The sequence below is a fragment of the Bos javanicus genome, chromosome 29 (genome assembly GCF_032452875.1).
Source record: "Bos javanicus breed banteng chromosome 29, ARS-OSU_banteng_1.0, whole genome shotgun sequence".
NCBI classification, from domain to species: domain Eukaryota; kingdom Metazoa; phylum Chordata; class Mammalia; order Artiodactyla; family Bovidae; genus Bos; species Bos javanicus.
In genome coordinates this window covers 37,076,266-37,097,683 of record NC_083896.1, presented here as the reverse complement: position 1 = coordinate 37,097,683, position 21,418 = coordinate 37,076,266, and the positions used below count along the sequence as shown (strand labels likewise).

Below are 21,418 nucleotides of genomic sequence, written 5' to 3'. Positions count from 1 at the left end.
AGATGAAGAGGCATGGAGAGCAGGAACTCTGTGTAAATGTGCTACGTGCTATATGCAAATTTATGGTAATAAACGCTGTAGGATGGTTCATCCCTACAGGCCATTATCTCACACCTGCTGATGAGCCAGTCCATGTGCAAACATGGCCGTGAAGAAATAGGAAATCTTTCAGGAAGCTCAGTCCAGTGAGAGAGGCAGCACCCTTCACAACAATTGGAAGATCTATTCCTAGTGCTATGAGAGAGGGATAAAAATGCTCCAGAGGGAATGGGAAAGGCCTCAGAGAGATACACAAGGAATCAGGGAAGAAATGTATAATCGAGATCTCGTCCACGGGTGTGGTTGGGACAAGAGGAAGGGACAGTGGAGGCAGAAGGAACAAGGGTAGCAAAGGGGTCCTGAAGTCCTGGTAACGTTCGTGGAGCGATGAATCTGGGGGAGGGCTGTTGCAGGACAAGAAGGGCTCAAGATTGGGAAGGCAAGCTGGGAGAGAGCTGAGAGGCTTGAACACCAAGCTGGGGAGAAGAAACTGTTCTCAGATGACAGTGAGGTCGGCTCGGGCTGCCTGCACACCTGAAGGAACCTGCTCACCACCCTGCCCTTCGGCCTCCCATACTTGACCAGATCCCAGCTGTCACATCATGTTCCATCCACAGGATGGAATGAGCCCAGCTTCCCGGCCCTGCACCCAGGTGTCCTCAACACTACAGATGGCCCAGTCCAATCAGAACATCAACCAGCACACACTTGTCTTCTTACATGAAACTCTAGAAGGTCAGAGAAAGTGACTCTCCCAACTTCTCCTCTATGGGGAGGGACTCTGAGCCCATAGCCCCTCTCAGGGGAGTTACTGGCTGGGAGTGAAGAGGTAACCATGCCCAGTGGAGGCTGCAGACTCGAGTCGGGCTGGGCCTGGACTTGGCATCCTGACCTGTCCATTGTGACTCATCACCCATCAAGGACAGGGCACTGAGGCCAGCCTGAGGCTCCCCGGCCCCGCCCCCTAGTGATCGTTCCCTGCTGAACTGGCTCCTGCCCAGCCCTGGAGGAAGAACAGGGATGGGGTTGCCAGTCAGCGTCTCCTGGGGAGGCCTCTCCCACATGCGCTGAGCAGTTATCTCTAAGAGTGATTAGGAAATAAAACAGCTCCCTTCCCCATTAGCTGTACACAGGCCCATTTGGGGCCTGAGACACCCCAGATCTAGGAAGGTGGGGCTCAGCTGACAGCTCGGTTAGAGCAGATGGTGCCCCCGCCCTGCACCTTCTCCTTCTGCCTTGTGTTGTTTCTGGCAGCAGAGTAAGGTAGGGTAGGGGGTGGGGGAGGCTTGAGGTCGAACTTGTTGAAAGTGCAAGGGGGAGAAAATTGTTCTCATCTGAATAAACAGAGTCAGCTGTTGCCAGAAGGTGAAACCTGCCCGGAGTGTACACCCCTCCCAAGGCAGTGTGGATCTGGGCTGACAGGGATGCTGGGACGTGGGCCAGCGCTATTCGGGCAACTCTGGAGATACTGCAAGTGGATGGAATGCCCCCAAGAGAGGTGAGAGGGCAGGGGTGGGGACTGGTGGGTGCGGGGAGAAGGTCTTGGCCTTGGTGCTGTGGGGGTTCAGTCTGTGTCAGCGGAGGCGGGGTGGGGTGGTGGCGCAGGGGGCAGCTGCCACAATGGAATCCAGTTAGTTCACAGCAGGCATCTGGGACCCCCCAGCCTTGTGTATGGGGTCTCCACAAGCTATATCTCCGGGATTTCTGGGAAGAAGCCAGTGTAGTAAGTGGTGCTCTGGGTGCTCCCTGGTGAAGTAACCTCCTGAGAATATACCCCAACTGCTTAGAAGGCACTCAACCCTGCCCAGCAGCCTGCCTGCCCCAGACACTCAGAAAATTTTCCACCCTGAGAGCTACAGCAAGTGGGCTCTGGCAAAGTAAGCAGAAGGCCAAAGGTGAAGGGAAGGATGGGGAGGGATGGCAAGGGAGTGAAGGAAGAAGGAAAGAAGCCATGTCATATTCTAGGAAAAATGCTAGAACTCGTCCAGAGATGAGTCCTGGTCCCTTCATCTTTGAAACTAACCCAACTGATGGCTTCAGGCAAGATGTTACTCTCAAGTCCAAGCTCCCTTTTCAGTACAGAGCTGGCTTGGATTGTGCTATCTCAACTAACATGTGATGAAAACCAAAAAGCAGGACTAATGCCCTTTCCTCTGAACATCCCACTCTGTCCAGGTCATGAAAGACGGGATCATCCTGACCCTAGTCCCTGGCATCTGCTTCAGGGATTGCGAGAAAAGTCTTCTCCTTCTAAGACCTGAAGATGCTGTCACACCTGATAAGCAGGGTGAGCCAGATCATACAGAACTTGATCTTTCTGCTCTGGTCGGAGAAAAATGTGCAAAGGAATTAAGATTCAGACAGCAGTGTTTCTGTTTCAAAGGGACTGCTGCTGCTAAGTCGCTTCAGTCGTGTCTGACTGTGTGACCCCCCGGACTGCAGCCCACCAGGCTTCTCCGTCCATGGGATTCTCCAGGCAAGAACACTGGAGCGGGTTGCCATCTCCTTCTCCAATGCATGAAAGTGGAAGTGAAATTGAAGTCGCTCAGTCGTGTCCGACTCTTAGCGACCCCGTGGACTGCAGCCTACCAGGCTCCTCCGTCCATGGGATTTTCCGGGCAACAGTACTGGAGTGGGGTGTCATTGCAGAGAAAGCCAAACAGGCAGGCTGTCGACCAACAGCAGTAGAAGCATCATTGCACTGAAGCGTCTTCAAGGAAGAAAGGGCCACCTGATACAGTGATGTTTGCCCTGCTTATCCCAGCAGGGCCGGCTCTATGCCATAATCGCAGCTCCCCATGTTCATCTGGGTTTGACACTTTCCAAGGCTTAGCACACATTTGACTTTTCTCCATCCTCATCGCCCCCGAGTAAGGAGGTGGGAGCAGTGTCTCCACGCAGATAAGAATACCAAGGCTTGCAGGTTAAGGGATGTCCCTGGCATCCTGTACACCTGTGCTCCTCTCCCATGAGGCTCGTCTTCGGGGGCCAGTAGAGGACAAGGAGAAGCAGAGGAGGAAGTAGTGACAGTGCCAAGGACCAGGGAAAGAAGCCTTGGGTTCTGTTTCAGGGTGCATTTTTACATCTCCGTTTCTTAGTTTCTCTGCCTGCTCCCCCCAGCTCTTCTGCATACATCAGGAATATCAATGCTTCCTGGCCAGGATGTAACAAAAGCTACAGACTAACAGAAAATATCCTAGAACGGTGAGAAGGGATCTAAACTAAAGCCCAGAGAGGTAAAGCGACTGGCCTAAGATCACACAGCTGGCTAGCAACAGAGCCCAGTCTGCTATTCCAGACTGCAGCCATACTGGATGAGTTAGAATGCCTGGCCAATGGCAATGACCCAAGAAGCACCTGGGAAGTTCTGAATGCAAGCAGTCCCTCTGTGCACTTCCCCGAATGTCTGAGGTTGCACCCCCAGGCCCATATGCTCTACATCAAAGCTGGAGGCTGAGCCAACAAGCCTTCCTCTCGTATGGAATGACTCTGATACTCACTTCCGAGGCTCCATTTCCAAGCGGAAACCTGCTGCCAATCCAAACAGAACAAGCTAATCAGAAAGCTTTGGGTTTCATCCCCCTTGCTTACAGGCTACACTCTGGAGGTCTGAGCCCCTACAACATAACTATAGGGCTGGTGCCGGTTAGAGCGTACCCCAGCTGCAAGGGGGAACTCTCTGAACTGTAGAGGATCTCCCCACCCCTCTGGCCATCCCGCGTTCCTTCCTTCACTCAGTAATCATGGACTTGGGTCCTCTCTTCACCAGGCTTTGTGTGAGGAGCAAGATCCACAAATGCAGGTGAGACAGAAAACCACCTTCAAAGAATCTTCCTTCTATCTGGGAAGCAAGTCCCATCTACATTTTCTGGGCAAATTCTCTGAGTCCAGTGGAATCAGCCTCAGAAATACAAAACCCAAAGCAATGGTATTCCAGCCCAGAAGGTCAAAGTGACCTGGCATCTCCAACTCGGTGACCTGAGGCTGTGAAAGTATTAAGGACGGGGAATTTGTCCACTTATCTGAGGGAGAATTTATGGAGCAGGTAGGTCTCAAACAGATCCTAGAAGAGAAAGAAGATTTGGGTAGATGGAGCCTGGACCGTATGGAGCAAGAGAGGGACGAGGAAACTAGCACGTGGGCGCTCACCATGCTCTGCTGTCGTCAGCTGTATGAGTCACCTCCACCCGTGTGAAGTCACCATCGCTGCTCTCGTTTCACAGATGAGAAAACTGAGGCTCAAAAGGATTAAGTGATCTGTGCATGACCACAGTTCTGTCCGAGGCCTGTGTGACTCCAGAGCTCATACTCTTTTCACTGCGCTGGGCCCAGGGAGGAGCTGAGAGGAGGCTGCAGTGCCGATTACCAAAAAAAACCACAAAAGAAAAAAGCGAAAGATAGCTTAGTTACAGAAGATGCAGAAAGGTTTTCAGTTTAAAGCAGTCATTTGTTCACAGTATTTTTAGTTCACAGTATATTTCTGTAAAGCTGTGTTTGTTTTATCATCATCCTTACCATCCACACCATCCTCCCCACATCCTCACCATCCTCACCATCATCCTTACCATCATCACCATCCTCCCCTCTTACCATCACCAATCTTTCTGATGAGGTTTTATAACGAATGATAACCACATGCTAGATACTGAGCTAAGTTATGGTTCTATCTAATTCTTCCGATAATGAGTTTAATTGCATATTATAGATGAGAAAACTGAGGCATGGGGGAAAACTCACCCAAATCACACATCTGTTAAGTAGCAGAGCTGAGGCACCAGCCCAGGCAGCCTGCCTTCAGATCCTATGGTCCTAAGCACACCGCTCATCCTTTGAGATTCTACCTAACAGGAAGATGGAGGTGACGTCGAGGCTGTCACAGACACAGGACACAAGGCAAAATGTACAAGTTGGGGACCTCCCTGGTAGAACCACACATAAAGAACCTGCCTGCCAATGCAGGGGGAACACAGGTTCAATCCATGGTCTGGGAAGATCCCACATGCTTCGGAGCAACTAATCCTGTCGTCCATCACAACTACTGAGCCTGCTCGCCCTAAAGCCTGTGGTGCACAAGAGAAGACACTGCAGTGAGAAAGAAGCTCTCGCGATACAACACAGAGGAGCCACTGCTTGCCGCAACTCGGGAAAGCCCACACACGGCAACCAAGACCTCGCACAGCCAAGAATAAAAATTTTTTAAATTTAAAAAAATGTACCAGTAGGAAAGCCATTGACTTGACCGGCCCCATAGGGTCCTGGAGTGGCCCTTGTGGAGGCAGAGGACGGCCCACACAGGGATGTCAATCTGAGGGACTTTTTGGAGAGAATAGGTTTCAGGAGCTGCAGGAGGATGAAGGACAAGGGGACTTAGGCCCGGCAGGGCCTGTGGGCAGCCAAGGGACAGGATGCACAGCCTCAAGGCCACGGCTCTTGCAGACTCAGCCCTGTACCCCAAAGGCACCTCAAGGCACATCCACACCTCCCCAGCACCCCAAAGGCAGCTGTGACCCTACAGGGCTGCTCTGTCCCCACCACGTGATGGATGCCAGACACTGTATCCTTCCTGGGAGGAAACACATCTCAGAGCCTGGCCTCCTATCATAGGACATGCCGCTGCTTCTCTAGGCTGTGAGCGGAGCCCCACAGACCTTGTCCCCCTCCACCTCAGCCATTCCCATCTCCTCGGTCCTCTGTAAATCATCAACGCCATGGAGCCAAGTTCTGCTTCCCACTTTTTAAGTCTGAGGGCATTTATTCCTGCTGATAAACTGGATTTAGACAGCTTCACAAACCCCCGACTGTGGCCAAAATTATGAAGGTGAACTATTCCTGGAGCCCCATCCTGTCGAGGAGAAGAATGTACAGTACAGACACAAACTGGCACTTTTCCCACCCATTTCTGTCCAAGGGAGAATTACTTCTGTCAGGGACTGGAGCAGGGCTTGGGGGTTGGCTGGAGTCATAAATCAGGATTATTACATCGTTGCTTCCCACCAAACTCCCAGAAAAGGAAGGCAGCCCTGCAGGCCTCTGTCACAGCCTGCAGCTTCACCAAAACAAATAAAGCCCTGGGACCAAACCCCACTGCCATCCCCGCCAGCACACAGCCAGACGGAGACCATGAAAACAGCCCTGCTCCTCACCAATTCTGCAAAATGCAGGGGGATGGCTAGGGTCCCACAGCCCTTTGTACAAATCGGGGGTGGGAAGGGGGTGGGAAGGGGGTGGGTGACCCTGGGAAGGACCAGGGTCATGGTCCAGAGTCCAGGCCACCCAACAGTATCTGTCGTCTCTCTCTTCCTTCCTTCCTCTTTTCCTTTCTTCCTTCCTTCCCTCCTTCCTTCATGTATTCCTTTCCTTTCTTTCTTTCCTTCTTTTTTGTAGGATTCTACTGAATCTCACTGTGTGCTCTGGGTCCAACACCAGGAAACGGTGCTCGTCGGTGGGATGTAAATAAAGACCGAGAAACAACAGTGGTGGGTTTCGTGGGGACAGGAGGGGAGCGTGGCCGTCAATGCCTTCCGCTGCTCAGAGCTGCACCCAGACCCCTGGCAAGGCTGGGCCATGGGGTGGGGTCTGCCCGATGCCATTCCGAGGCCCACAGGGTTAGAGAGAAGCAAACGGAGGGGCAGGGCTCTGACTCCCAGGCCTGCACACCCTAGAGGCCGTGCACACTCGGGGAGCATCCCCTCTCAACACCACTCCTCTGCCCTGCAGCCTCCTCACACACGGGGAAGCCCTCATGGCTGACCGAGGGCAGGCGGAGGGACCAGACAGAACCCAGGGCCTCCTAAGTCGTGTGTGTGCTCCTTCGTAGCCCCTCCATGCCCATTTTAGTGAGTGCCACCAGCTCCTAAAGCAAGATGCAGGCAGGTCCACCTAACCGTGAGCGGGTGTCAGACGAGGGGAGGGCAAGAGGGGCCCGCGGAGCAGAGCACGGACCTTGTAACCAGGCAACATGCAGTCCCATCCCTCCCCAAGTACCAGCCGTGTGGCCTCGAGCAAGGCACCCGCTCTGCCTTAGAGCCAGTCTCCTTGGCTATGGAAAGGGGACAGGATGCCCCCAGCAGGGTTGACAGGTGCTGCCCTCGCTGCTCCTAGAGTCCGGACGGGAAAACCAGCCCCGTCCCCAGCCCTCAGCTGGGCTACTCTGCAACTTCTTGACCTTCGGAGCATTTGATTTTTTAAATTTTATTTTATATTAGAATATAGTTGATTAACAATATTGTGATAGTTTCAGGTGTACAGCAAAGTGATTCAGTTATACATGTATATATATACATATATGTATATATTTGCATCAATTTTTTTTCAAGTTCTTTTTCCGTTTAGGTTACTACAGAATATTGTGCAGAGTTCCCTGTTCCCTGTGCTCTACAGTAGGTCCTTGTTATCCATTCTAAATATAGCAGAGTGTACATGTCAACTTGACTTCACTTCCTCCTTGTAAGACTTGGGTGTTGTCACTTTCCAAAACCTTTTTTAAGTCCTAAAAAGCTAACGAACTCTAGACTCGGCCTGGCAATCCCAGCTGAGCCCCTGGTTCCCCACTCCTGCCCCACCTCCTCTGGCCTCTTAGATGCCTTCAGCATCGCTGCCCTCCTCCCCACACCCCTGCACACGGGCCGGGCCTTCCCTCTGAGAACACTGCCCCTGCCAGTCCTGAGAAGATGGGATGGGAAAAGATGCTGTCATCTGCCTCACAGAGATTGTTCCAATAGAAAAAGTAACACGTTAATGTATGCAAATAGTATTAAATTCTGAGTACAAGAATGTATCACAGAAAATGCATTCAGTCCGCTGTGTTTTATAATGACGTTCTGGATGGCTCATACGTTCAGTGTACCCTTCTTGCTATAGGATCCATTTCACAGTTACTGAAAATGCTTTCACAGTTCATCTCCCAGTCCAGGCCTTCACCCTACTTCCATAGAAATTACTATTAGTTTTTGTGTACCCTTCTGGAAATTTCCTCTTCCTTCATAAACACACCTGCTCAATCGTTACACAAATGAAAATATATTGTACACTCCATTCTTTGCCACGCTTTACGTCTTACTTAACATTACTTAACAAACATTTTGGAGATCATGTTCATAACAACACATGGGGAGCTACCTTATTCTTTTTTAATCAATTTTATCTGTGTATGGTTGCTTTACAATGCGGTGTCAGTTTCTGCTGTACAGCACGGTGAATCAGCAACACGTGACATGTATCTCCTCCTTTTTGGATTTCCTTCCCATTCAGGTCACCACAGAGCACTGAGTAGAGCTCCCTGTGCTGTACGCTAGGTTCTCATGAGTTATCTACTTCATACATGGTGTATATATGTCAGTCCCAATCTCCCAATTCCTCCCACCCCTCCGTCCCACCTTGGTGTCCAGACATTTGTTCTCTATGTTTGTGTCTCTTTCTGCTTTGCAAATAAGATCATCCGTACCATTTTTTCTAGATTCCACATGTATTATTTTTGATGGCTGCACAGAATTCCAAGAGCTGCATGTCCTGTAATTCACAATCCGGTCTCAGGGATGAACGCCTGGGATGTCTTTCGCCTTTTGCTACAATTAACATGGTGATAGTGGATCACTTGTTCACGTCCATCTGCCCACATGTGTCAGTGTGTTTGCAGCATAAATTCCTAGAATTTTGAAAGCTGAGAGTGTCAGGTTGCTTCCCAGTATGTTACACACACTTACGATCCATTTATGCTCTCGGCAGTGGGCTGCAGCTTGTTTCCCCATGCGACCAACATTTGCTACCATGACATTGTGCACCAAAGCAATGCATGCAAAAGTCTTAGAAACTGTGATGCTCCGTGGAGATACAAAATGGTACTCCACTTGCCACCTCTTCTGAGAAGCTGTTCGTGATTCCTCCTTCTCCAGCGTGATGGCCTCCCTCCCCTGACACCACACAATAACATGTCTGCTCCTTCTTCTCAGTTCTGCCTCCTACAGCAAATTTACAGTCTGGCACAAAATAAAAATTTGCAAGGTTCAATTTGGATCCTACCCACCCAAGTTTCTCAGCTTCTGGCAGAGGCTGGCGGCGCTGGGCAGGGGTGAGTCTGGGAGTATCTAAAGACGTCCTTTCAGCTCCCGGCAGCCTCTCTGATGGCAGGGGGAGGCCAGGTGGTGACAGTGCTTGACAGTACTGCCCAGAGCAGTACAGCCAGGGCCGGTCTTCCTGGGATGCTTGGGGACCACGTCAGACAGACCAGAAGTGTCCACAGCCCTCCAGTCACAGCCCCCACCTCCCACTGCCCTGACTGTGGGGTTCCCCAGCTTGGGGATCTGCTCCTGCAGGAGTCAAGTCACCCAGAAGAAGAAGAGAAAACTGAGAGCCCACAACCTGGGGGCACAAGTGTGCGTCACAGACGCTGCTGGCTGGACAACCTTCCCGTCACTCGGCTTCTCTTCCTCTGCCCTCCACCCTCTGACTCCTCACAGGTTCCTCCCTGTTCCTCGCTGTCTGTCCACACTCTCTACAGCATCACTTCCTGTCTTTGTGTTTTTTTCCTTTTTTCTCTTTCTCCCACTGCCCCCCTCTTTGTCTCCCTGCTACTCCATCATTTTCTGACTTTCTGAGCTTTGGGAATAACTGTGTTCTAGAGCCAAGGCGAGGCCTTGTGAACGCTCACGTGGGAAATGTCAGCTCAGCCTCTTGCTGAGGGGTTGACATTTACTAAGAGGGCAGCTGGGATGCTGGGACTCAGAGCAGCCTCCAAGCATCTCTTCCCAGTACCGTCCCATCCTCCCCAGCCTCCTACTCTCCTTGCACATGGAAATGCATAAATCCCCTCCTCCTTTTTTCCCAGACCCTCAGCCACATCTTTATCTCCATACCCTGCGCCCAGTGCTTTAACTCCAGTTCCAGAGCATGGTGGATCAGAAAGGGTGGCGATGGTAAAGCACTGTAGACTTGCCCAGGGAGATAAAGCTCTATCTCAGCATGTTGGATGTGTCGAACCAGAGGGCAGAAGGAAGCTGAGTTGTTCCGGAGGACCGAGCATGAGATGGGGAGAGAAGTGGGGAGCAGCTGAGGGTTGATCTAGGTGAACTTTTAACCTTTGAGAAGCTCACTACCTGAGTTTCTATGTCAGGAAGTTGCAAGCCCCACAGCTTGCTACCATGAGCTCTGTCAGCTGCCAGAGACCTTAGGCTCAGATTCCCTGTGGTCCTCAGTTAAAATGTCCCTAAAGGACAGACCACTTCTCCATTAGAAATTTCCCTTCCTGTCCCCTTTCTCCAAAACACCTCTCCTTTTTCTGGCCAAGCCAGCTCTCTCTGTTTCTATTAAATGCCCAGTGAGCATGGAGCTTGAAAGGGGTGATGCTCTGTGTTTCTTTCTCCATTATTCTCTTTTTCCTGTTACTGCACATTCAGATCCATTATATCATTTTTCTTGAGAAACTGATAGCTCAATTTGAAGGTGAGGGGGTTCCAACCCTGAAATGAGGACAATCCCTTGGAGATGGAGCTAGAAAGTTTACAGCCAAGACAAAGGCCAGCCAGACCTGCTGAGATGGGCAGTGGGCAGCTGGAGTGGGTCAGGGATTCTGAAAGAAAGAGGAAGACCACAAAAAGCAAACTACCAGATCTGTGTGGCCATCGGGTTTCTGCTTGGATTGCTCTGTACAGATGGCCTGAGACTCCAAAGGAAACTTCCAAAAAGGAGTCCCTTGGCCTTTGCTCACTGGACAATAAATCCTTCAGCACCCTCCCTCCCGTGACTCCCTGGTCCGCTCTATAATGCAGAGCCCCCTGAAGCAGCATTTACTGTTGGGATGAGAGGAAAAGAAGCATCTGGCAGGGAGGAGCTCATTTCCTCTGCACGGTCAGGCTGCTTCCTTGACACAGACCAGGATGCAGGGTGGTACCTGGCAACCAAACTTCAGCAAGCTGTACTTTCTCACGGTGACACGAGGTGAGGCTAACCTCCCAACCCCGGGTACACCTGGGATAGTGGTCCATAGTTATATCCTTCTTAGTCAGCAGTTTCCGTTGGACTTACCTGGTGGCTCAGATGGTAAAGCATCTGCCTACAATGTGGGAGACTTGGGTTCAGTCCCTGGGTCAGGAAGATCTCCTGGAGAAGGAAATGGCAACCCACTCCAGTATTCTTGCCTGGAAAATCCCGTGGACAGAGGAGCCTAGTAGGCTACAGTCCATGGGGTCGCAAAGAGTGGGACACGACTGAGAGACTCCACTTTCTGTTGGTTTCACTGGGATCTTGAGAGCCCCTTGGAAATCACAGATGTCTCTGTTTTGATGGAGACAGACCCAGAATTCAAACAAAATTTGCATGCTAAGTCTCCAGTCATTGTCTGACTCTTTGCGACCCCATGGACTGTAACCCGCCAGGCTGCTCTGTCCATGGGATTTCCCAGGCAAGAATACTGGAGTGGGTTGCCATTTCCTCCTCCAGAGGATCATCCCAACTCAGGGATCGAACCCACATATCCTGCACTGGCAGGCAGATTCTTTACCACTAGTGCCACCTGGGAAGTCCTTTCCAGAGCATTACTTGTAGGATATTATTTAAAAAAAAAAAAAAAGAAAGAAAATAAAACTTTGAAATAACCAATCAATTTGTACTCAGATTTTAGAAAGAATATAAATAAAGCAATTTATCTCCAGTCTCTCTACCCAGGAAAAATTCTCAAATTAAAATATAGCCTGCTGCTGCTGCTTCTGCTAAGTCACTTCAGTGGTGTCCGACTCTGTGCGACCCTGTGGACTGCAGCCCACCAGGCTCCGCCATCCCTGGGATTCTCCAGGCAAGAATACTGGAGTGGATTGCCATTTCCTTCTCCAATGCATGAAAGTGAAAAGTGAAAGTGAAGTCGCTCAGTCGTGTCCGACTCTTAGCGATCCCATGGACTGCAGCCTACCAGGCTCCTCCGTCCATGGGCTTTTCCAGGCAAGAGTACTGGAGTGTGTCGCCATTGCCTTCTCCAAAAATATAGCCTAGCATACAACAAATTAAATTACAGCACAGACCAAATATAGGAATCTGCCAATATATTAATAGCATGGAGGACTCAGGATACAGGCCAAACCAAGGGTGTACCCTCTGTTAGATCCTCTGGAATAGGGACTTCCCTGGCGGTCCAGTAGTAGAGACTTCCCCTTTCAATGTAGGGGGTGCAGGTTTGATCCCTGCTTGGGAAGCTAAGATTCCACATTTCATGGCAAAAAAAAAAAATCCGAAACATAAAAGAGGAACAACATTATAACAAATTCAATTAAAAAAATTTTTTTAATGTCCCACATTAAAAAAAAATAATACCTCTAGAATTTTGAAGGTGGTGCTAACTCAGCCTCAGAGTCTAGAGATCTTGAGGACACCATCGGAAATTCCTCGGTGGTCCAGTGATTAGAACTTGACACTCTCAATTCCGGAGCCCTAGGTTTGATACCTGGTCAGGGAGCTAAGATTCCACAAGTCATGAAGTGAAAAAAAGGACACGGTCCCTGTGGGAAGCATGGAAATGCACCTCTCATGTCCCCAACAGCAGGACCCTGACTGACGGGCCACCCCAGATACCACCCTCTGATCTCCACCCCTGCTAACTCTGAGGCCTCCCATCTCACCAGCAGTTCCCAGTGAATGGCAGGGACTCTCAGTGGGTCAACAACGAAAAGACCCAGGACACCTCTGACAAGCCACTTGGGCTTTAACACTCCCCTGCAGTCTTGCAGAACTCTCCTAGAACTTGAGTGCTGACCAAAATGCTTCCACCACCTTCTCTTGTTTCTTTTACCTTCACCCAGGACAGACTGTAACCACAGGCTGGCTGATCCCCCGGCCCCCCAGCCCCTCCACATCTTCTTTCATGCTTCTTGGCATCTGCTTCTCTGAGGACACACCCAACACAAGTAGCCCCAGGAGTGATCCAAGAAGAGAAAGCTAAGTGTTGGGGGCTGGATCCCCCCGCCACCATCCCTGTGGATGGAGGAGGTACAGATGGTCTCTGGCTCATGTTGCTAAAGATATCACCCATGGTGCCCTGGGAAGTGTCCCAGTAGAGAGGAATGCGGTGGCATTTTTAAAATATGGGAAGGATAATGCCTACAGATTGTGCCATTTGCAGAGACATGGATGGATCTAGAGACCATCATACAGAGAAATGTCAGAAAGAGAAAACCAAACATATTAACACATATATGTGGAATTTAAAAAAATTGTTTAGATGAGCTTATTTACAAAGTGGAAATAGAGACACAAACGTAGAGAACACATGTATGGACACCGAGGAGGGAAGTAGGGGCTGGAATGGATTGAGATACTGGGACTGATACATATACACGACTACGAATGAAGTAGATAACCAATGGGAACTTGCTGTACAGCACAGGGAACTGTACTCAGTGCTCTGTGGTGCCCTAATTAGAAAGGAAATCCCCAAAAGAGGGGATATGTATAAACATATAGCTGATTCGTTTTGCAATACAGCAGAGACTAACACAACATTGTAAAGCCATTGTACTCCAATGAAGGTTAATTTTAAAAAGAAAAAGAAAGTAAAATAGAATATGGGAAGAATAAACCTACAAAGACAGCAGAGTTGGCTCATTACTGCTATCACAGTGCTGCCCTGAAAAGAGATGGAGACCATGGCCACTAACACTTACCAGCTTCATGCATGAGCTAGAGGGCCTTCACAGGAGCCCCCAGGGAAGCCCTTGTCCCCTGGAGTGGACAAACAGACCCAGCTATATGACACACTCAGTGTCTGACTGTTGGCATCACAGAGCTCCAGAAACATTTAAATACTCAGCCAGGGGGTCTCTTTTGCCAAAGGGAGAGGCCTGGCAAGCAAATGCAGGACCCTGTGAATATAGGGACTCCCTGAGGGAAGATACTGACCCCCCAGATTTCCTGTCCTTCCAGAGCCTTGGGCCTTTCAGACATGGCCCACCCCTCCTTAAAGAGAGCTGGCCCTTCAGTGATTGATGGTGCTCCAGGGCCCTCCCCCCTGGACAGCAGGTGTCCCCTTAGAAGTACACTTCATCCTCTCCTGGGTACTGGGCGGTAACTAGAGATTAGTTCAGCTCTGTGACCCTAACGGTTCCACATTTTAGATATGCGAACATATCTAACAATATATGGAAGGGAAGAAACTGTGCCCTGGAATAAATGCAAGAATTAGCCCCGTGTGCCAGCAGACCCCAAGGGATTACCCCTGGGCTTGAGTTTAAAGGCACTGGATCAAAGTAGCCAGGATGCTTGTGTGCTTAGTCGCTTCAGTCGTGTCCAACTCTTTGAGACTGTAGCCCGCCAGGCACCGCTGTCCATGGGATTCTCAAGGCAAGAATACTAGAGTCGGTGGCCATTCACTCCTGCAGGGGATCTTCCCAACCCAGGGATCGAACCCAGTCCTCTTACGTCTCCTGCGTTGGCAGGTGCGTTCACGTGACTACAAAAATTTTGAAGCACTGGCTCTGCTACACACCTGAAACTAGTATAATGCTATACCTCAATTTTTTTTAAAGGGGAGAAAGGGGATACTGGATCCTTGGTATGTTCATTTCAGGGCGTAGGAGCAGACCAAAACAAAAACAAACAAACAAAAACAAAGTGGCCAGGATGTAAGGCTGGGTCCGCAAACACTAACTGACTTCAGGGCTCTCTGTTTGATTAATGGGCTTAACACCCTAGCAAGGGCCCCAGGGAAGGAGGCAAACAGCTGCTGGGGTGAGTCCTAAAGGGCAGGGAAAAGCAAGGGCCACTCAGCAAGCGGAAACGCTCCAGCTGCTCTGGCAGCGAGGACAGGAAGGCAGCATGGGGCTCCGGGAGTGGGCGTGCTGGGGCCGACAACCCCGAGTGTGAGTCCAGAAAGCCGGTTAAGGCATTACGTTCATCCCTATGGAGCCCGAAGACAGTTCTTCCCCGGCTACCTATCGCTAAGATTAGAGGGGGCCGGGATTGCCGGATTTAGCACATAAAATATAGGATTTCTAGTTAAATCTGATGTTGGAAAGGAAGTAACAAAGCCTGGTTTCTTAACATCCACAGGAAAGACAGAACTCTCAAGAAGCTGAGGCACTGGGTGCTGCTGTCTATAATCCCCAAAGTCATCACTGCTGGAGTGAGACGTGAAGGCGGATGGTCACCTCAAAAAAGAAACACTATTCTTTGCCGGATTGCTTGCTCCAGAGCTGCCTGGAAGCACTGACAGAGAGACGACTTGATTCCTGAGAGGCCGGACCTGCAGCCCCATGGCAAATATCTACCCTGTGGTTCCCCAAAGGGTCCTATGACCGTTTGCTCAGGGGACAGAATATCAGGGAAAGGAAATACCCAGAATCCTCCGGGACAATTGGAGCAGAGGGTCCTAGTTGTCATCTGCATCCAGAGACCCAAAGCATCAGAACGACTCCCCTGTTAGGATAAGGCCTCTGGAGCCAGGTCACAAATGTAGTCCTGGCTGAAATGCAGCTCACAGGGGAGTCTCCTCTGTCCACAGACTTGCCGTCCATTGCCCCCGAGGATGTCATTGGTCTTGGATACTTGGCTGTTGTAGTAACCCCAGCTCTAGGTCCTTGGCTTCTGGGATAAGACCTATCAGAGTCAGAGAAGCTAATTGGGAACCTTTGAATGGCTGTCCCCAGCCCCAGCCAGAATATCATGTCCCTGGGGAATGGCAGGATTCGTGTCACCCCTAATGACCTACAAGATGCTGGCTCTCTGATCCCCATAATATTTCATTTAAATCACTAGTCTAATCCCTGCAGAAACCAAAAAAAACATGGAGAGTAACCGTGAACTACCACAGGCCTAAATGTGCAGGAACCGCCACTGCAGCTGCTGCTGCTGCTGCTAAGTCACTTCAGTCGTGTCCAACTCTGTGCGACCCCATAGACGGCAGCCCATTAGGCTCCTCTGTCCCTGGGATTCTCCAGGCAAGAATACTGGAGTGGGTTGCCATTTCCTTCTCCAATGCATGAAAGTGAAAAGTGAAAGTGAAGTCACTCAGTCGTGCCTGACTTAGCAACCCCATGGACTGCAGCCTACCAGGCTCCTCCATCCATTGGATTTGCCAGGCAGGAGTACTAGAGTGGGGTGCCATTGCCTTCTCCGCCACTGCAGCTGCTGTGTCCAAAATGACTTTATTGCAAGAACAGATTAATAAGGCCTCAGGGTATGTGACCACTGACTCTGCAAATGTATTCTTTTCCATTCTAATAAAAAGAGAGAGAGAGAGAATCAGAAACAGTTTGCATTGTGTGCAGCAGAAAACGATATTCCTTTACAGATTTTCCACAGGACTGTCTGAACTCACCCATTATCTGTCACAACATAATCCAAAGAGATCTGACTGTCTAGTGAGTCTGCAGGGTATCACCCTGACCCAGCACTTCAGCAACCTCATGCTGACTCCAGGAGCGGTTTTAAAACCTATGAGATTCAGGGACCAGTCACTTCAATTAAGTGTTCAGGGTCCAATAGGAACAGGCACCAGGTTATCCATCTAAATAAAAGACCCATTGCTGCATCCTGCATCCCCCCACAAAGAAGGATGCTCAATGCCTGGTAGGCTGCCCTGAGTTCTTTTTTTTTTTTTTTTAGATTTTTTTTGTGGACCATTTTTAAAGTCTTTACTGAATTTGTTATGATATTGCTTCTATCTTAAGTTTTGGCTTTTTGACTCTGAGGCATGTGGGACTTTAGCTTCCCAACCAGGGTCTGAACCCACACTCCCTGCATTGGAATGTGGAGTCCTAACCACTGGACCGCAGGGGAGTCCCATTCTAAGTTCTTAATGCAACACATTTCACACCTACAAATACTGGCCTTCTTATTCTGGATGACGAGGCTGCCATTCTTGAAGGCGTCCAGAGGGAAGTTCTTTGCAGGAGATCCAGGTCATGGTGCTAACAGCCCTGCCACTTGGGCCATTTCATCTGACAAACATGCTGGTGTTGGGAGCGGCAGTGCCACGAAAAGACGCGGTGTAATAGCTACTACAATGCGCTTAGGGGAAACATCATAAAGCAAGTCTTGGGATTCTGAAGCAAGCCTATGCTGTCTACAGGAAGGATTTTTTTGTTTCATGTTGTGAGCGTTTATTTAACTAAAATCAGTGGTAGTAGTAGTAGTGTTAGTCGCTCAGTTGTGTCCAAATCTTTGCAACTCCATGGTCTGTAGCCCACCAGGCTCCTCTGTCTGTGGGATTCTCCAGGCAAGAACACTGGAGTGAATTGTCATGCCCTCCTCCAGGGGACCTTCCTGACCCAGGGATTGAACCTGGGTCTCCTGCATTGCAGGCGGATTCTTTATCATCTGAGTCACCAAGGAAGCCCCTTAAATCAAATATGATTCATCACTTCACTCATCCGGAACATAAACTGCAATGTATTACAATGTTCCGAAAGCAGATGAATGAACTTCTAGTTGTAAAATTCTTATCCTTCCCTCAGGATGTCTTGTGAAACAGGTGGCATGACACCTTCTAATGCAGATACAAAAGAAGGGTACAGATGTCAATCCGAATATAAATGTATGAACATCCTAATTCCTTTCCCACAATGAAAGTTAAAATAGCACTAGAATTTCTCCTATTTTCTTTCAGCATGCTATTTTGGAGACTACCTTTCTAGAACCTTCTTCAGCACAGCACATAGACATGTGCCATCATAAAAGGCCTGAGTCATGTCTCATTTATCCTCCACTGAATGAGCCTTATGTCACCTCAGGAGCTATACAGCAGGGATTTACAAATCGTCCAAGCACAATCGTTAGCTGTTACCAGGTCCTGCTAGAGATGCTTGCCCACAGGACACCAAGTGATGGTACAGTCAGGCTACCCACTGTAAGCCGTGCTCCTTCAGACCCACCAGGCCACAGCACTGATGTTCCCAGCGACAGTCCACCTAAACCAGAAAGCGTGTCTCAGGAACTGAGCTTGAGCAGGACCAGAGGGCATGAGTGAGCTGCATAAACATGTGACTCAAAGTTCCATGCTGCCCACCACAGCTGTCCCGGGGCCCTAGCCACACCCGCAGCTGCCTCCCCACCCTATAAGGCTTCCCATGAACCCAGCTGAAATAAAAAGAAAACCCCTGCTCATTGCAATAGGAGGAGTGCAGGTCCTAGCCCGGTGTGGCCCTTCAAGGTATGGAGGGTGCATCGTGACAGTCTTTGAGGCTGGGACGGGCTTCCTGGAGGGGGTGAAGGCTGAACTTGCTCATGAAGGCTGGGAGGCTTTGGCTAGAAAGATGGTACAGGGAGGGGCCCTGCAGGAGGGGGAAGAGGCAGGACTCACATAGATAACACGGATCCTCAGAAAACTGATTAGAACAGGACACAGAGAGGAAGGGCAGGGCTCTCCCTTTCACCCCGTCCTCACTGCCTGTCTTGCCTTATAATTTCTGCCTGATTTCCTTACAGGAAAAGTGATCTGGGCCTATTTCTCTGGCCCCCGTGGTCTGTATCCCGGGACCTGCCAACCCTCAAACCCGGTGCCACGAGGAGATGCCCAAACAGAGGAGGCCTGCCTCCCGACGGCTCCAGGAGAGATTTCCCTGACAGACCTAGCCTTGCGCTCCCTCCCCTCCCTGGCATCCAGGTTCAGCTGCTATTCTCTGGCACCGATGCCTCTAAAGTATTTACAGAATGTTCTCCCACGCCCCTCCATTGGTCCTGAGGTCAAGCCAGCCAGTTCTGCTCATTTATGTTTCGCTCATAAATCATTCTCTCCCCTCCCTTCAATGCTTCACTGGCTCTCGCGCCCAGGACCGTGGAGCCTTCTCAAAGCACACCGCCTCCTTCCAGTCTCCAGGGAAGGGCCTGTTCCCAGCACCGGCCTCTGAAAAACCCAGGCTGTGAAGCCCTTCCCTCGGATCTGGGACAGCGCCGTCCACATCCACACCACGGCCGCAGAATGAGCTCACCGGACGCCCTGAGGTCACTCCCTTGGCTCCAGGGTTGTCCAGCCCCGGATGCAGGGAGCGGGAAGGGGCCTTATCACTGGGAGGGGTGTGGAGTCAGGACGCCTGGGTTGCATTCCTGGCTCAGCTTGCAGCTTGCACAAGTCACTGAGTCTTTCCTGCCGGGACATGACTCCCCTAACCACACAGTGCTTGGCCCCTTGGGCTTCCAGTAATCAAGTCTAAATGGGCATCAGTCCATGGTGTCCAGGGAGCCTCAGGATGAACTCGGGCAGCCTCCACCGCCATCACCTCTTTCCTAATGGTCATGTTTCTCTGAGGTCCATCTACTCTGATCCTAGAATCCCACATGGGAAATAACTCTGAGATACCAGTATGAATTAAACACCAGGTCCTAAACTCTGAGCTGATCTCACCCAGATCTAGTCCTAAGCCACACCTCCTTTTAGCCAGAGACTTGATAAATTGTCCTGCTAACACTACACAAAGGACGATCCATATAGATGTTACAGATGAAGAACAAAGTCCAGAGAAATTCAGTGTAATTTACCAAACTCACACGCTAGATAGCAGCAGGGCAAGGTTTCCAGAACACTCTCTGTAAACCCAAATCACCCTGACCTTAGGCTTCCCTGGTGGCTCAGCTAGTAAAGAATCTGCCTGCAATACGGGAGACCAGGGTTCAATTCTTGGTGTCGGGAAGATCCCCAGGAGAAGGGATAGGCTACCCACACAAGTACTCTTGGGCTTCTCTTGTGGCTCAGCTGGTAAAGAGTCCACCTGCAATATGGAAGACCTGAGTTCTATCCCCAGGTTGGGAAGATCCCCTGGAGAAGGGAAAGACTACCCACTCCAGTATTCTGGCCTGGAGAATTCCATGGGCTGTATAGTCCATGGGGTCGCAAAGAGTCGGACACGACTGAGTGACTTTCACTTTCACCCTGATCTCAGAGGGTACAGGAGGCACCAGAGGATGCTCACAACAATCATGCATTTCAGAAGCTGAATGGGAAGCTATTTGGCTTGAAGAGTTTTGTGGTTTTTTCCCCTAAGGGTTCCCTTTTCTCCACATCTCACCAACATTTGTTATTTGTGTTCTTTTTTTTTTTCAATTGGAATCTAATTGCTTTACAATATTGTGTTGGTTTCCTCGGCAATAAAAAGGAGCGAAATGTAGATGAACCTAGCGACTGTCATACAGAGTGAAGCAAGTCAGAAAGAGAAAAACAAATACCGCATATCGTCCACGCATATATAGGGAATCTAGAAAAGTGGTGCAGATGAACTTACTTGCAGGACAGGAATAGGGACATAGATGTACAGAACGGACTTGGAGGTTTTGACTGTGCTTCCCCCAGCCTACTTTATGGGCCTGCTTTCACCATGTTTTCACTTGGTATTATTAGGAGACAGAAATAAAAAATAAGTCAAATCATTTCACAGTCTGCCTAGAACTATTATACTTGGCCCAGCTGCAGGAGAGTATGCTTCCCAATACAGCTCCAACCAGTCTGCTAGTTCGTCCATGTGTTTTGACCTATTTGCCATACTTGTTCAAGAGTCCAGTTGGGAAGACTAAAACCTTGGGGATAAAAACAATCACAATGACCAAGAAGAGAGGGACAAACCATAGTTATTCAAGGTGCCCAGAGATCAGGATGGGGTAGCAGTCGCTGAGAGACTGAGTGGGAAGGAAAGCCCAGACTGCCTTCAGCAGCCCTCTGTCTTCTCCACCTGTGATCTCCGGGTCTCCCTCTGACATAAGGAGCCCCCAGCACCTGCCCCCATTCTGATCGTGGACACAAGGCTCTTCCACTCTCCAGCGGTGGGGGGCAGCAGCCAGTGCCCAGAGCCACCCCAGCCTGGCCCCAGGACTAAGGTTGCTCATCACTGGTACAGGCAGCTACTAAGCGCACAAGGGTGCCTATGTTGCCACCACACTGGCATCATTTATCCTCCCTAAGACCAGAGCTTCTGCATGCACAGGGCCCACCTGCCCCCTTCCCAGGACACCTTGCTCCTCCTCCTATTCAAAATCTAGCTGGCATTTCAACACCCTTCCAGACAATCAGATTCTCCTCTTTTCAATAACCACTCTGTTCTCCTGATTTTGCCTGAGTTCTCTCCAACAACTCTGACCAGGAAGAATACAAGGGAGCAGATTCCAAGAACACAACAGAAGCGTCACATTCAGTGGGTCACTGGCTGGGTGAACACGGAACGCCTTCCACAGGCTCAGAAGCATTGGTTGAAAGAAAGAATGAATAAATGAATGAGGAACTAAAGGGAGAATGTAAGGGGATTTCTTCCATGGACAACTGGTCAATCCTGAACTTGCCAGGTAGGCTTTGATCGCATCTTCCCCTGGTCCCTGACTCTCCCATAGCTGATGGCTTAATCCCTCCCAGTCATCCTCTCCTCTTTCACTTTCTCTTCTGCTACCACCTCAGTTATCTCACAGCTGGTCTAGGGCTGAA

At 50.1% G+C, this 21,418-nt stretch overlaps 1 long non-coding RNA gene across 2 annotated transcripts; it reads left to right on the top strand.

The window, feature by feature from the left end:
* The first annotated feature begins 375 nt into the window (after window positions 1-375).
* LOC133241240 (uncharacterized) lies at window positions 376-6,880 on the top strand. Of its 2 annotated transcripts, XR_009734563.1 has the most exons (4): window positions 376-1,302; window positions 1,386-1,537; window positions 2,215-2,326; window positions 6,424-6,880. It is a non-coding gene; the product is annotated as an uncharacterized LOC133241240 (long non-coding RNA). The 2 variants fall into 2 exon arrangements; XR_009734562.1 differs by having other exon boundaries at window positions 376-1,537.
* The last annotated feature ends 14,538 nt before the right edge of the window (window positions 6,881-21,418 follow it).